Here is a 15,498-nt window from a genome sequence, read left to right as displayed (position 1 = left end):
GTGCTGAATGCACCAGTAGTTGACTAAACTGAATTTCTTCCCTGAAATGATTTGCTTGTGAAGAGCCAAGTTGCTTTGAACGGATCTTGGAAATCAAATATACGGATGGATTCAGAGTGTGCTTTCCAAAGTTTGTGTAACATTTTCCTTTGCTAGGGTACAGTTGTCTTCCCAATCTTGATTACCTAAAACCGGGTCCCATCATATAAAACAGCTTTTCTTCCTGGGGAACAAAGGTTGTTTTCAATATTTCTAATTTTGGTTTCAAGATTGCAATTTAGTGTGATTTTAAGAAACTATTTAACATCATACGTGATCTAATTTTCCTGAGCAAATGCGTTTTTCTATTGTAATCTCTTGTGAATGTGTGCATAGGTTTCATGGTTTCAATATAAGACTATAAAATGTCTTCTTTGTATTATTCTGTAGTAATTTGTGAAAAGACAAAGTTCTTAACAAATCCCATATATTTTATTTCTGCATTCTGTTAAGGCTATAACAGATAACTTTTCTCTACAATTTTGAGACAGAGTAACAAGTAGAGACGTTTTGCAAGTTACTTGACAATCTAGATAAAATAAAATGGAGGTGAATAAGGAAGGCACAGTAGGTTTAGAAGACTGATAACTTAGCTCTTGGCCACCATCCCATTGCATTCAAAGTCTCAGCCTACTATACTATGGTGAATCAACGCTAGTAATATTACTGTTGTAATAGAGGAGCAAAAGAGGCGCAGCCAGTAGAGCTGGCGACCTTTAAGTTCAAGATTGTGGATTCAAGGGTTGTTTGTGTCCTTTCTGATCCCTCTAAACTTTTAGTAGGACAGTGCAAGCAGGACGTTATAGGGTACAGTGACCCCGAGTGCCTTATGACCATTGCCTGATTCAGCTTTCTTTCCATTTTGAGCCTCGATTCAGATATTGCTCTGAAAGCATCGGGCGAGCAAGAGTGTGTCTGACTCGAGGAAGATCTGCTCACAAGTATTAAAAACTTCAGCATTTACTGTTTGAATACCACACTTTGTTAAAACACGGCTGCTTCTTAAGCTAATGGGTAGCGTTTTTTGAGCACGCATTGTATAGTTAATGCTGTTATTATTAAAACCTTAAATTCACATAATGGAATTTTGATGGCGCAAAGTAGTCTAGCTCCTGTACAACTGTACATGCCCTCTGATTAGAGCTTAAAACTACAGTAGCAAGAGTAGCAATAATGGCAACAACGAGTTCGGCATTTCTCATGTCTTCTGCAGAGCCATCTTATCTGAATTCACTGCCCGAGATAAAAGAGGACTTGTGGCTTCGTTTTTACAGACTGCTGCGTTGCTCTGTTCATGCAGACTACACGCTTTAAATTTATGACATTTACTGCAAGAGTTGATTTTCCAGGGTTTTTTTTAATTCTTCGCATTTGACCACGCACTAAAATATTTCATTCAGGTTCGCCGAATACATCATGAAACCGGTATTTCCAACGGTCTTACATGAAACCTTTTTGTTATTCTGTTCTGAAGTTTGAAAATGAAAATGAAAAGGGGGTCACCTTCATAGGCATGAAAGAAGTCCAAGCCACATAAAAACCCGCGAATTCTCACAAATTGCCTTGTGCTGCACCTTTCTTCTGCTGCTTTTATAATTCGGGCTTCAACATTTGAATGCATATCTTATGATAATCACATTCACGTGTTTACGAAGCTTTTTTCTGTCCGTTGTGTTCTTGCGAAGCAGTTTCTCCGTTTTCCTCCTATTGTGATTGTCAGCGAGAACAACAAGACTGGAACAGTGTAAGACAGGGTAAAACGCCTTACTGTCGGGAGTGGGATTTGAACCCGCTCCTCTATTTGGAGAGCGGAACACACAGCTTAAAAGACAGGAATCTATGAAATCGTTATTTTAAACCATTCGACTATCCTGAAGAAATGTATGCTGAATGCACCAGTTGCATCTGATTTTCCGTAACTTTAGGACGATTGACACAACTGGAAGAACACAATTTGTGGCGTTTAGCATGACATAGTCTTGCAGGCAGACAATGTTTTGTCCCACTACTTATATAATTTTATCGTTTACTCGTTTAAAAAAAAAACTCGGTCTTCTCGTTCCTAAGTCAGATTTTTAGTGCTTTTGAACGGTTCTTCCAACCTAGACTGACAGCTCACTCGATCTGTTTGTGATCAGACCATGGAGTGGGGGTTGTACCAAACGCACGTTCCTTCCCAATGCTGAGACGATCATTTGAAAGATGGGTGTGAAGAGAGACAGGCTTTGTCGACTAAAAAACAGGGCAGGATATGCACGAACACTAATCACTGGCGACAGTTATGTTCTTCTTACTATAGAAACTCCTACATTGCAAATTTTTTAAAGACTTTGAAACTAAAGGAGAGTGGTGACAAATGAAACAGGCACAGGTGGGGCTTGAACCCACGATCTTTGGTTTACAAGACCAACACCTTACCACTTGGCCACCGCGCCTTCAAGGGTGGATAAATTATTTTTTTCTGAATCTTGTTTACATCGCCTGGAGGCAGCAACAACAAAAAATAGGGATTTTTAACAAGGAGATATGCAGCAGTGCTGTAATCCCAAAAGATGCCCCCGAAGAGACTGGAGCTTTAATCCAGCTCCTTAGAGCTCTCGGCCGCGTTACTCTCGACAGCGGCTCTTCAGCTCTTGTTGTCTGACCTAGTGGTGTTATGACGCATGGAAGTGACTGCAACTTCGTTTTCTGAGATGCTTTCTCTCACGAGGTGAAACCTCGACTTCTTTGGCACCTCTGGATATACTTCTTCTGTAGAGCAGGCTTTCACACCTTAGCTTATAGCACCCTTCAAGTCATTTTATTTTTATAGAAAGATGCATTCCTGTTTTAAAAATGCTTTATGAGGCGTGTTTGATTAAATGGACAGTTTTCTTATTGTAGAATGCAGATCTGTGCAGCAATTGTACTGGATTTGACTGGGATTCTGAAATATTTCTTGCAAAGGTTTTTAGACTTTCATGAACCTATACTAAAAAACAGACCTGAAACTCCCTAGCTTCCAATCTCTGATGTTACTGTCTTGAAACTCAGACGTGATGTTCTGCAGACATGCAGTGTCCCTTTACTCTCGTTGTTTTCAAAACGACCTCCGTTGTCGGGCGCAGTTGAAGTGGAACTGGCCTGACTGCACTGGATCAAAATGTCCCTTAATGGGACTAGAATGAAATTCTAATATACGTATATCGTTATAGGTCAATTAGACATCTCTGATTATACAGTATGTCCATTATACATAAATGGTTGAAGTTCTATTATACGGATACATTTAGAGGACTATTATATCTATATAGTTAAAGGTCTATTATACATCAAAGATAGGTTTTATAGGTGTAGAAACTAGTAAATCAAGCCAATGATTTGGTTTAGAAATTTATTCTGAAAATATACAATTATTCACACCTGAAAAATATGTAGTTCCAATTATGCATTTTATACAATATCGTATTAAACATGATAATGTTTATTACAATATTGTTTATTACAATATATCATAAAAAACGCAACTAGTAAACTTCAGCTACAAATTATAGTAACATGGGAATATATATATAGTAATGACAAACACAAACTAATTACATTAACACGCTAATATTTAACTCAAAACAACATTTCGATTCAAATATAAGTTTTAAAAATCACAACTTCTATATTTCCATGAAAATATTTTTAATGTTGCACAAACACTACTTTCTAATAAAGATAGAATTAAACTGTTCTGTGTCTCATGGTGATCCCCCTCTCGAAACTGATGAATTGTTTAATATGATCCCTCGAGAAAAAAAAAGTGTCAATATCCGCCTGGAACGATTGATGCCCCATCAAAGAATTTTTAATTTCCCCGGAAGTTCATACAGTAGAAACCTGCTTCGTGGCTTAAATTCAAGGGAAACAATACTTCCTACACCCCTTCGATAGCTCAGTTGGTATAGCGGAGGACTGTAGGGGAAATAGTAAGGCATCCTTAGGTCGCTGGTTTGACTCCGGCTCGAAGGAATGTTCTTTTTGTGAACTTTAATCAAAGAGATAAAATAGCAAATCTTTTTCACTCAGACGTTGATCAAAAGCTTAATAAACCACGAAGCAGACCCAGTGGGCAAAAGACGTATAATATACGTCTATTAAATGCATACCTTAGACGTCTATATGTGGTCTGCAATTTGTCTAGAATGAAATTCTAATATATGTCTAAAGTTATACGTCAATTATACGTCTATGTTTAGACGTTCATTATACATAAATGGTTGGAGTTCTATTATACAGATAAATTTAGAGGACTATTATACATATATGGTTGGAGTTCTGGATAACTTTAGAGGTCTATTTTACGGATAACTTTAGAGGACTATTATACGTATATGGTTAGAGGTCTATTATACTGATAACTTTAGAGGTATATTATACGTATATGGTTAGAGGTCTATTATACGGATAACATTAGAGGTCTATTATACGTATATGGGTAGAGGTCTATTATACATCAAAGATAGGTTTTATAGGTGTAGAAACAAGTAAACCAAGCCAATGATTAGGTTTAGAAATTTATTCTGAAAATACACATTCACACCTGAAACATATGTGTTTCAAATTATACATTGTATACAATCAATCAACAATCAACATATGGGCAATAATTATAAAAAACACAACTAGTCTTAAACTTCAGCTACAAATTCTGGTAACATGGCAATATACAGTATAGTACTGACAAACAAACTAATTACATTAACACACTAACTCAAAACCACATTTTGATTCAAATATACATTTTAAAATGTACAACTTCTATATTTCCAAGAAAAAAAAATATTACAATGGAAGTTAAGACGATTTTTGTCCACTATTTAAACCCTGTCTAATTGTCCTCACAGTTAGAACCAAAAACCTATTATTTTCAGTGTCCAGATCTCCTGGCCCCCTGCCTTGCATATGCATTCTTCAAGTAACACATTGCGTGCTCCTTTATTTCTTTTTCTGTTGATGTAGGGTGGGACTTCAGCACCGCAGCTAGGAGAAAATTATATAATATTACTTCCCAAAAAAATGATGATTAATATCTTCTTTAGTATAATCTAAAAAATGAACGGTTTACTAAGCTCAAAGCTGAAATAAATGTATAAAATTTGGCTTGCATCATAGCAGTTGAGCAATAAAGTCTGTCCTAATTAAAGAGTACCCAAAGTTTGAAAGTACAACATAGAATAAGAATAGAGAAACGGCAAAAACAATTTTGTGTCATCTTCCCCATTCACACTATTTTTATGTGCCATTTTTTGCTTATTCACGTACTATTTTAATCAAAATAATATTAAGAAAGATCTGTATGTATTCAGATAGTATTATTATTGTTCATACTTACTCGTCAAAAGAGGATTGCTGAGATATTTGCGGATATACTTCTACGTTTGAAAAACGTGTCCAAAATGGTGACCAACGAATACTAGCAATGCATTGTGGTATATAACCGGAAAATATGCTGGGTTCGATATTTTCTCAACGTATGCGTTTATTAATGTTGTCGATATTATGGTTGAAATTTAACATTGATAATACATCGCGGCTATGTGCCCCCTGCTATGAGCTGATGTGCAATTTTAACGCATGCAGTTAGTAAGGATCGTACTGTTTTATGGTATTATATATAATGACATTATGGAATAGGATGGGGACAGGCCTGGCATCACGGGGGGGAGGGAGGAGTGTCGCCCCTTCAGTTTTGGGCAAAAAGATTTACCTAACTTAATTTGCGCCCTAAAAAAATAGTTGTACTTTGTCAATGGTCAGACAACACTAAATGACACGAACAGTCACTCAGTCTGTTTGATGGGCAGGAGGGCTATCCGTCCAGGAACTGCACATATCAGTGTCGTTATTGAGTGTCAACATTACGATCCTGTTTGCTCAGGTGGACCGATTCCTTGCAGTAGTTTATCATTATACTTAAAATCGTTATATAATTAGGACTAGTTATAGCAGTCTGTGCTTTCTGTTGGTTTTACAACATTTTTTTCTTAACGATTCAGAACGTCTATGTAGCTGCAAAAATGAACGCTTATGGTACTTTTCGCTCCAGGCAATACAAACTGTGAGAGTGACGAAAAATGTGAAACTGAACTTCATCGCAAATACCAGATTGCTAGTCGTTATCTTCTATCATGAAGCACTAATCAATGGCATAGCTGCGAGATTTCATTTGGGTAGCTGCACCATACTGCTCCGTTTCAACCAAAATATCACCCCCCCTCAGAATTTCAGAAGCCCCCCTACAGCTTTTTCCCCGGGCACCGCGCACTGATGGGGGACGGGGTGTCCAGGAAATGGTATCAACTTTTCTCAAGAAAATAAAAATATAAACTCTATAGGCACTCAAACATTTTACTGTTTTTTTTCAGGCAGGTGGCAAGACCCCCTCAGCAAAACCCTTGTATGCCAAGCTGTGGGCATTGATTCGTCGAATATACGTATATTCACGGCGAAAATACGGCTATACGTATATATACGTCGCCTCGACGTATAATCAAATATAATCATTAATAAACGCATATAAAACGTCGAAAACACATCTAACACAATGCCTGAGGCTTTTTACAGTATGTATCGTGTGTGCCGCAACTAGGAGTATACGGCACTCTGCACAGTGTACGAAGTAAATTATTTTCGCAGTAATTAATTTACACGTGTATAATAAATATAATAAATTAATTATTGCGAAAAAGTAATTAATTTACATGTGTATAATAAATATAGTAATAAATATAATAAATTAACTTCGTACACTGTGCTTTGATATGGATGTTCATTTGAAGGATTTGAGGAATTTATCAAGGATCTCAGAACAACCAAAGATACATTTGGGCATCTGCTATTGGTAAAGATTAATGAATACAGTAAGTGTGAAGTTTGCACACACACGAGAGAAAAAAACCCATTTTAATTCACTTCATTAAACTGACGGTGTGTATAGCAGAGGATGGTTTCGATCCATCGACCTCTGGGTTATGGGCCCAGCACGCTTCCGCTGCGCCACTCTCCTGACAGCTGTCGTGGTGTGATTCAACACAACTGCTCTATCTTTGCTTTCTAAAAGTGTGCCCGAGATGAAAAGTCTAAACGGTAAACGCAGACGTCACTTTGAGCACTTGGTCTTTTATAGTACAAATATCACACGCTGCACTACATGGGCGTGTCTTCAAGATCGTTGTGAACCAAAGCTTCTGCTTTCCAAGGCAACTGATTCTTTCGTCTTTAATTCCCAAATCTTCAATGAGAATCAGTGAAATGAAAACCAAACACATGTACACACTCGCGTCCTAGCGTGAAAGAAAAAAGATGGAAGCATTTGAGAAATAACAAGAGTAGTCTGAACAGCTCCAGCCTGTCAACTGCTCTACAAAGTGATCGCTACCTCCACACCCAGTTTATAACACTGAAAATGATTCAGGAAGCACAGCAAAGTTCTAAAAGCAGAGGTTGAAAAGCGTCTAGATACATAAATATCTTACAGTAATATCTTCATCTTTGAAATATTGTCATCCATATATTTTCGTTTTTCTCTTTTTTACATATCACGCTTTTGAGAAATAAACTGTCTTGTAATGAAGGCTGCATTAGAAAATGTGTATCTAACTTTGTTCAATTAAAACCAGCACATCCCAGTGGGCAAAAGATGTAGAATATACGACTATTAAACCCATACCTTTTAAATTGTAATCAACAAATGGCTAATCATCATAAAAAAACACAACTAGTAAACTTTAGTTACAAATTCTAGTAACATGGCAATATATATATAGTAATGACAAACACAAACTAATTACATGAACACACTAATATTTGACTCAAAACCACATTTCGATTCAAATATAAATTAAAAAAATTACAACTTCTATATTTCCACGAAAATATTATTAATGTATCACAAACGCTACTTTCTAAAAAAGACAGAATTAAACTGTTTGTTTTGTGTCTCATGGTGATCCTCCTCTCGATATGAATGAAATGTTTAATATGATCCCTCGAGAAAAAAAAAGAGTCCATTTCCGCCTGAAATGATTGATGCCCCATCAAACATTTTGTAATATCCCCGGAAGTTCATACAGTAGAATCCTGGTTCGTGGGTAAACAAGACTAAGGAAACGAGTTGGAAACTTGATGTCGAACTGGGATTTAGATCACCTGAAATATTACGCTACATTGGGCAGTATGTGCCAGAGAGTGGCTTTTTCACTCAGACGTTGATCAAAAGCTCAGTAAACGGCGAAGCAGAGGCTTTTGTTCCGAATTTAGCTCAGGTCTGATTTTCTTGTTTTGGCCAAGATCTGAACTTTGAATTCAGCGACTACTTGGTCTGCTTTGTAATTCAAATATAGATACAAATGTCACGGTTTTTTTGTAGATATAAAGGTGTTCTCTGTTTTCAAAGGATAGGTACTTAATTGGCTTTATGATTTGGTTTTGATTTTGTATCGTTGTGTTATGAAGTTTGTGCTTTTTGTGTTTTTAATGTATCGTGAACTTATTTTTGAAACAAATGCTGACAAAGGCAAACATGGCACACATCTGTTTATACCAGCGATTAACCAAGCACTGACTTTATTTAACAACCACACCAAAAACCAAACACAGGATCAACACACACATGAGGAAACTGACGAACACGTACACACATTTAGGGTGGTAATTACCTAACAACACACTATACTTTTACAGGACTACACAGGGCACTAGAATTACTAGGACATTATTTACACAGGTAGGGTCAGCCGCTGGTCATTGTGCTGACCCTCAGACTCTTCCCGGCTTCCACTCCCAGCATGCCCAGCGGTACTACGAGCGCCTAGGGGCGCTTCCTCCTTACCACCAGGCGAGGGCGTTACACTGCCCCCACCTGAAGCGTCTGGCGTCTCGCCGACGTCGAACACCCCCCTCAGGCTGTACTCGTATTCGGCCAACTGCTGCGGAACCCTGCGTGAGCGGCCGCTGCGCCGCGGTGACGGCTGGCGATCCACGGACGCCCCACTATCGGCCGGCTCCGGCCCCGGCTGCTCCTCTGGAGCCTCCCCACACGGCTCCTCCTCCCGGGCCCGGTAGGGGGCCAGGCGGTCTCGGTGCAGGACCACCACTCTCCCCCGTGTTCGCAACCGGACACGGTAGCAGACCTAGCCCACCACCCCGAGTACCTCAGCGGGCCCCTCCCACGACGGCGCCAGCTTAGGGCTGAGGCCTTTGCGGCGGCGCGGGTTGTACACCCAAACCGAGTCCCCGGGCTGGAAGGCAGGCCCCCTGCAGCGCAGGTCGTAGTACCGCTTCTGCCAGACCCCCACCTGTGTCAGGTGGGTCCGTGCAAAGCTGTGCACCCGCTGCATCCGCTGTCGCAGGTCCCACTCGTAGTCCGGTCCAGCCGGTGGTGCCGACCCATCTCCGGGCGGCGGGCCGAAGACCAGGTCCACCGGTGTTCGCATTTCCGGCCCAGCATGAGCGAAGCCGGGGTGCACCCGGTGGATTCCTGGACCGCGGTCCGATACGCCCAGAGCGCAAGGGGGAGGTGGCGGTCCCAGTCCCGTTGGTGCCGGGACACCAGAGTGGCCAGCTGGGTGGCGAGAGTCCGATTAAACCGCTCCACCAACCCGTCGCTCTGGGGATGCAGCGGTGTGGTCCGCGTCTTAGTGATCCCCAGGCGCTGGCACACTCTGGCGAAGACCTGGGACTCGAAGTTACGCCCCTGGTCACTGTGTAACTCCTCCGGCACCCCCAGCCTGGCAAACATCCCCTCCAGCAGTGCATCGGCCACCGTGGGGGCACTCTGGTCTGGGAGGGCGTTGGCCTCCGGCCACTTCATTAAATAATCCATGGCCACCAAGACGTAGCGGTTCCCGGCCTCGGTGCGTGGAAACGGGCCCAAAACGTCCACCCCCACCCGCTCCATAGGAGCCCCCACCTGGCGTTGTTGGAGGGGGGCCCGAGAGCGCTCGGGGGACCCTTCTGCGCCACGCACACCGCACACGTTCGGCAGTACCGCTGCACGTCCCGGTGGCAAAGACCCCAATAAAAACGGCCTCGGAGACGCTGCAGGGTTTTTTTACCGCCGAAGTGTCCCACGCCCGGCTGGCTGTGCACCGTTTGGAGCACCGCCCCGCGGAGCGACCGAGGCACCACCAGCTGCCACCGTACCTCGCCACTGGAGGGTACCCGCCACCCCTTGCGCAGCACCCCGTCCTTTACCTCCAAGGCCTCCCACAGGGCGCAGAGGGCCTTGACAGACTTCGGGTGCGGGGCGAGCTCCTCTCGCGTAGGCCGCACTCCAGCTGCCCTCCAGCGGAGCACCGGCCCCACGTCAGGATCAGCTGCCTGACGCTGCGCCAGGTCTGGCAGGCCCACCCCCAGCGGCCCCTCCCGGGCCGTGGCCACGGCGCTCACCCCCGCCGCGGTGCGGACAGCCTCCTCACGCTGCTCCCGTCGGGCGCAGTGGTGGCAGTCCGCGGCCTCGCAGGGGCGCCGCTAGAGAGCGTCGGCATTGAGATGGCGAGACCCCGCACGGTGCATGACAGTGAAGTCGTACTCCTGCAGGATCTCTATCCATCGCGCCATCTGTCCCTCTGGCTCCTTAAAGTGGAGCAGCCAGGTGAGGGACGCATGGTCGGTCCTCAACCGGAACTGGGTCCCGAACAGGTACGGCCTGAAGTGGTGGACCGCCGCCATCACCGCCAGCAGCTCGCGACGGGTCACGCAGTAGTTCCGCTCAGGCCTAGTCAGAGCCCGACTATAGTAAGCCACTACGTGCTCCCCATCCGGCCCTTCCTGCGCCAACACCGCCCCCACCCCCGAGTCACTCACGTCGGTGTCGAGAATATACGGCAACCGCGGGTCGGGGTAGGCCAGCATGGGGGCCCCCACCAGAGCTTCACGTAACCGGCCAAAGGCAGTCTCACAGCCCGAGTCCCAGTCAAAACGGCGGCCCTTGTCGGTGAGGCGGTGCAGCGGGACGGCGATGCTGGCAAAGTCCCGGACGAACCTCCGATAGTACGAGGCCAACCCCAGAAAGCTGCGGAGCTCCGCGACGGTGCGTGGAGTCGGCCAGCCCCTCACTGCGGTGACCTTACCTGGGTCCGTAGCCACCCCTCGCGGTCCAACAATATGTCCCAGGAAGGTCACCTCCCGCTGCAGGAGCTCGCACTTGCGGGGGTTGAGCCTCAGGCCAGCACGGCGGATGCAGGCCAGCACCGCCTGGAGGTTCGTCAAGGCCTGGTCGAAACTCCGTGCATGAACCAGCAGATCGTCGGGACCGATGCCAGCACCCTCTCCATCAGCCTCTCGAACGTCGCCGGGGCATTGCACAGGCCAAAAGGCATGACAGTAAACTGCCAGAGGCCCTGGCCGATGGAAAAGGCCGTCTTCGGTCTTGCGGTAGTTGACGCAGAACCTCCACGAGCAGTCTTTTTTTTTAACCAGTACGGCTGGCGGTGACCACGGGCTCGCGGAGGGCTCAATCACCCCCGCTGCGGCCATCTCCCGGATCTTTTCCTCGGCGGCGGTCCGCTTGGCATGGACCATGCGTCCCGGTGGGATGCGGATGGGCCGAGCGTCGCCGGTGTTGATCTCGTGTTGGACCAGGGCAGTGCGGGTGCAGTCCTCATCTCTCGCCGCAAAGAGGTCTTCGTTCTGGGCGAGTAGCTCCTGGAGCCGCTGCCGCTGGTCCTGATCGAGGCCCTCGCAGCTCCGCTGGAAGAGGTCCTCAACGGCACACCTCGCTTCCACGCAATGCCACACCAACTCCTGCCGGTCCAAGTCCAACCTGGCCCCCACTCGCTGCAGTAGGTCCAGCCCCAGAATGCAGTCCTCCTGGATGGGTGCAAGGTAGCAGGGGTGGCGCACCGTCGCTGCACCCAGACGGAAGGCAAGCACTCGTTTCCCCCGGACTGCAGCGAGCTGTCCCGTTCCCGTTTCCCGACGCCGATCGAGGAGTTCGGAGTCCCCTCTTCCTGCAGCGGTCGCAAAGCAGCGTGTGGGGCTGTTCGTCAGGGGTCGCTGCAAGGTCTGGCTCCTCTTCCCCCTCGCTGGACTCCTCCGTCGTCGCCTCGGTCAGCCGGCAGGGTGCACTGCGTCTGCTGGCGCTTCCAGTCACCCCGAACACGGCCTCAGCCTGTGTAGCAAGGGCCAAGGCCTGCTCCAGCGATGTTGGCGCGGCCAGCTGCACGTGGCGCCGCAGCTCCTCGGGTGAGAGGGCCTTGAGAAAGGCCTGGAGAGCCATCTCCCGCTGCGCCTCCCGGGGAAAAGTTGGGTATCCTCGGCGGGCGAGGAACATGACATCAGTGGCAACCGGGCCCAGTCGCTCTCCTGGTTGGCGCTGCCGCAGGGCCAGTCTCTCCCGCATCAGGTCCAGCGGCTCCTCCACGGCGAAGTGCAGCTGGAGAGCTGCCGCCAGCGCTGTGTAGTCGCCTCTGTCCTCCTCCGAGACATCCAAGAGCATTTGGCAGCCCGATCCTTCCAGAGCCGCCACCATCTCCGCTCGGCTCCAGCCATTCTTCTGGGCCGCCAGCTGGAACTGCGCCTCATAGGTTTCACAAGGCACTTCCCTGTTGTAGTGACTGGGTCGCACCCGCGCCACTGGTCGTTTCCGGCAGTGAGGGTATCCTCTCTCAGGGGCACCCACTGGCCAGGAGTAGCGGTCAGTCGCCCCAATTCTACCGGCGGGACAACTACTGAGTAGCCCTGGTAAGGGCCGTGGCCACCGGTCGCACCCAGGAGTTGCTCAGGCTCCCTATGTGTGCTGCCGGTGGGTTTTGTCTCTTTTAGAGTCAACCGGCACTTGACAGAATCGGGTAGTGTCTGCCACGATTTGTCCATCCTGCCCGCTTCTGACACCGATATAGCATTCACAGGTTCTTCTCAGAACAAAGGACCAGTGGAGACACGATTAACAAACCAAGCAATAGCTTTATTCTTTAACAACCACAAAACCAAACACAGCATATACATGCACATGAGAAGACTGACAGAACACGTACACATCTTTATGGTGGTAATTACTTAACAACACGCTATACACTTATAAGACTACACAGGGCACTAGAACTACTAGGACATTATTTACACAGGTAGGGTCAGCCGCTGGTCACCGTGCTGACCCTCAGACTCTCCCCGGCTATAACTCCCAGCATGCCCAGCGGTACTATGCACGCCTAGGGGCGCTTCCTCCTCACCACCAGGCGAGGGCGTTACAATATATATATATATTTTCTCTGGTTCTCAGCAGTATCATTGGGCTGAACTCCAGTTAAATGCTTGTCTTAGAAAGATCAAAAGTGAGCGAGGGAAGATGGGTGGAGATTAATGGAAGTTATAAAGGCAATGGGTTGGCTCTGCTTAAGCTTTATTCAGATCTTATTAGGGCAAACTCTATGGGTCAATTGCATCGAACTGAAAGTAGCATACTAACAGGAGTTCAACCCATGCTTAGAACGCAGATGCCGTCTAAACTTGTGCTCCACCTTAAGTCCAATTGCAACAAACTTTGCTGCTGTGCTTAGTCCGCAGTGCCGAACTTAACCTGTTCTCAATTGCAATGAACACAAAGTAACAACTGCAGCACTCCAGAGTAACTAAAGTAGCGGACTAATTTAAACTGTCTTCATATGGCTTAGCACCGTACTCGGTGTAACGCAGGATTGCATTAGAAAGCTCCCAAATATAGTGGAAATAATCCGTTGCTTGGAAATGTATTGGAATATTAATTAAAATTGCTTTACATTCATACCATATTTATTAATAATGAAGTTTATTAATGTGTGTATTTACAGAAGTGTCATTTACTATTTATGTTTAATGTCAATCATTACTAGTAGATGTGAGCTTTAAGATATGCTAGGAAGTGAAGAGAACAGAACAGAGCAAATGGTTATATAAATAGAGTGGGAGCTTTTAATATGTTCTATAAAATTTGGGAGTCAACTGCATAGATTTGCTAAGTATTTTATTGTGATGGGTCTCTGTATTTGTGGTTTTCAGTGGAAAGCAGGGATAATAAGGAAATGGGTGGCACCCAAGCACATGTTAAAGAAACAAACTTGGCTTCTTAAAAGTGATTATGATAGCCACAGGACAGAAGAGACAGTACACTGTGGTCCAATAATGACTGTGTTAAAACAGCCAGAGTGTGCTGCATGCCATGGAGATGGAAAAGGTAGCTCATCCCAGTCAATCGCAAGGTTGTGTAGGACTGCACATGACCTGATGATGATGGTGCTGGCTCTTGATGGACTGGTATACAAACCAAATGACAGCCAAGCAAAGGGTTAGTTGTTTTACAATTCTGAAAGATTGTTCAAAGTGGCTTCTTGCATTTTTATGACTCCTGTTATAGTGCTTCTCTTGTAATGTTGTAGGATTGTGCACAGGTGTCAGAAGATATAGTCATAAAGAATAACCACAGGCAAAACAACATGCCAGCTTGCTCTTCCCTACTTTGAAAGGAAGATATTGGAACTGATTAAAGAACTTAACTTGAAATGTAAGCTCCTACTGACACAGGAGAGAGAGTTCTGAAAAGTAAGCACAAGGCACACTGTGGATAAATAAATGTATTAATTTAAAAAAAGAAATACTGAGAAGGTCAGAGGAACAATAATTGTTGTATTTATTTGCTCAGGTAGTTTTATAAGTTTAACTTTCAGTAAAGTTCTGTTAAAAATAAAACTGGTCATTAGTTGACGTCTTTTGTAACGATTTAGCAATAGTGACATGTCGGCTTGTTCGACTGGAGTGTTAAACAAAATTAATACAGTAGCGTCCTGTCTCAAGTGTACAGCTGCAGTTCTCGTTTGTTTCGTGACTGATTGCAATTGCATTAGTCTGTGTAAAAAAAGACTTCTGCAGCTCCAGTGGTGCGATCGAACTCATGCTGAGATTGAGTTCAAGCCTCACCTGGAGCAGTGTGGCCTATATTTTCAACTATTTAAACTAACTGACCAGTTTAGGTCCTGTTAAGTATTTGCTGGAGATCAGGTCTAAATTAACATGAAAGGAACAAGTAAAGGTTTGTTCCTTGTCAGACCTGAAGAAGGCTCCAAAGCTCAAACATTGTTTGCTTCTCTTTTCAGCATGGAATAAAATTTTACTTGTTCCTATGCAGTCCACACATGCTGACACAGCTCCCTACTTAAATTACCATCAGCAATGGACCTCCAGCAGACCTATACACAAATATATGAGAGAGGTCTACTGAAGCGAGAGGAGCACGATGGAGTACCGAAGACTTGAAAAAGCACTCACTTTTCTGTGTTTTTGTTGTTACCCAGATTTGTTTTTAATGTTCTTTTTCTCTTTGTTTTGAAGTTGTTCTGTTTTTTTTTCTTTTTTGTAGGTGTTAGACTACTACAGGGATTTACCTAGGTTCTATTAAGACTTCTTTTATCAAAACATATTTTATTAATAAAAGCGTGATTTCTTAATAATCAACTTTAA

The 15,498-nt window shown here is 44.9% G+C and overlaps 2 non-coding genes across 2 annotated transcripts; one reads left to right on the top strand and one right to left on the bottom strand.

Annotated features, from left to right (window-relative positions):
• Positions 1–2,402: 2,402 nt before the first annotated feature.
• trnat-ugu (transfer RNA threonine (anticodon UGU)) lies at positions 2,403–2,474 on the bottom strand. Its single transcript has one exon. It is a non-coding gene; the product is annotated as a tRNA-Thr (tRNA).
• Positions 2,475–3,947: 1,473 nt separating this feature from the next.
• On the top strand, positions 3,948–4,035 carry trnay-gua (transfer RNA tyrosine (anticodon GUA)). Its single transcript is given in 2 exon segments — positions 3,948–3,984; positions 4,000–4,035. It is a non-coding gene; the product is annotated as a tRNA-Tyr (tRNA).
• The last annotated feature ends 11,463 nt before the right edge of the window (positions 4,036–15,498 follow it).

The sequence above is a fragment of the Lepisosteus oculatus genome, chromosome 14 (genome assembly GCF_040954835.1).
Source record: "Lepisosteus oculatus isolate fLepOcu1 chromosome 14, fLepOcu1.hap2, whole genome shotgun sequence".
NCBI classification, from domain to species: domain Eukaryota; kingdom Metazoa; phylum Chordata; class Actinopteri; order Semionotiformes; family Lepisosteidae; genus Lepisosteus; species Lepisosteus oculatus.
The sequence above is the reverse complement of the archived record's forward strand: the minus strand, read 5'-3'. Positions and strand labels throughout refer to the sequence as shown.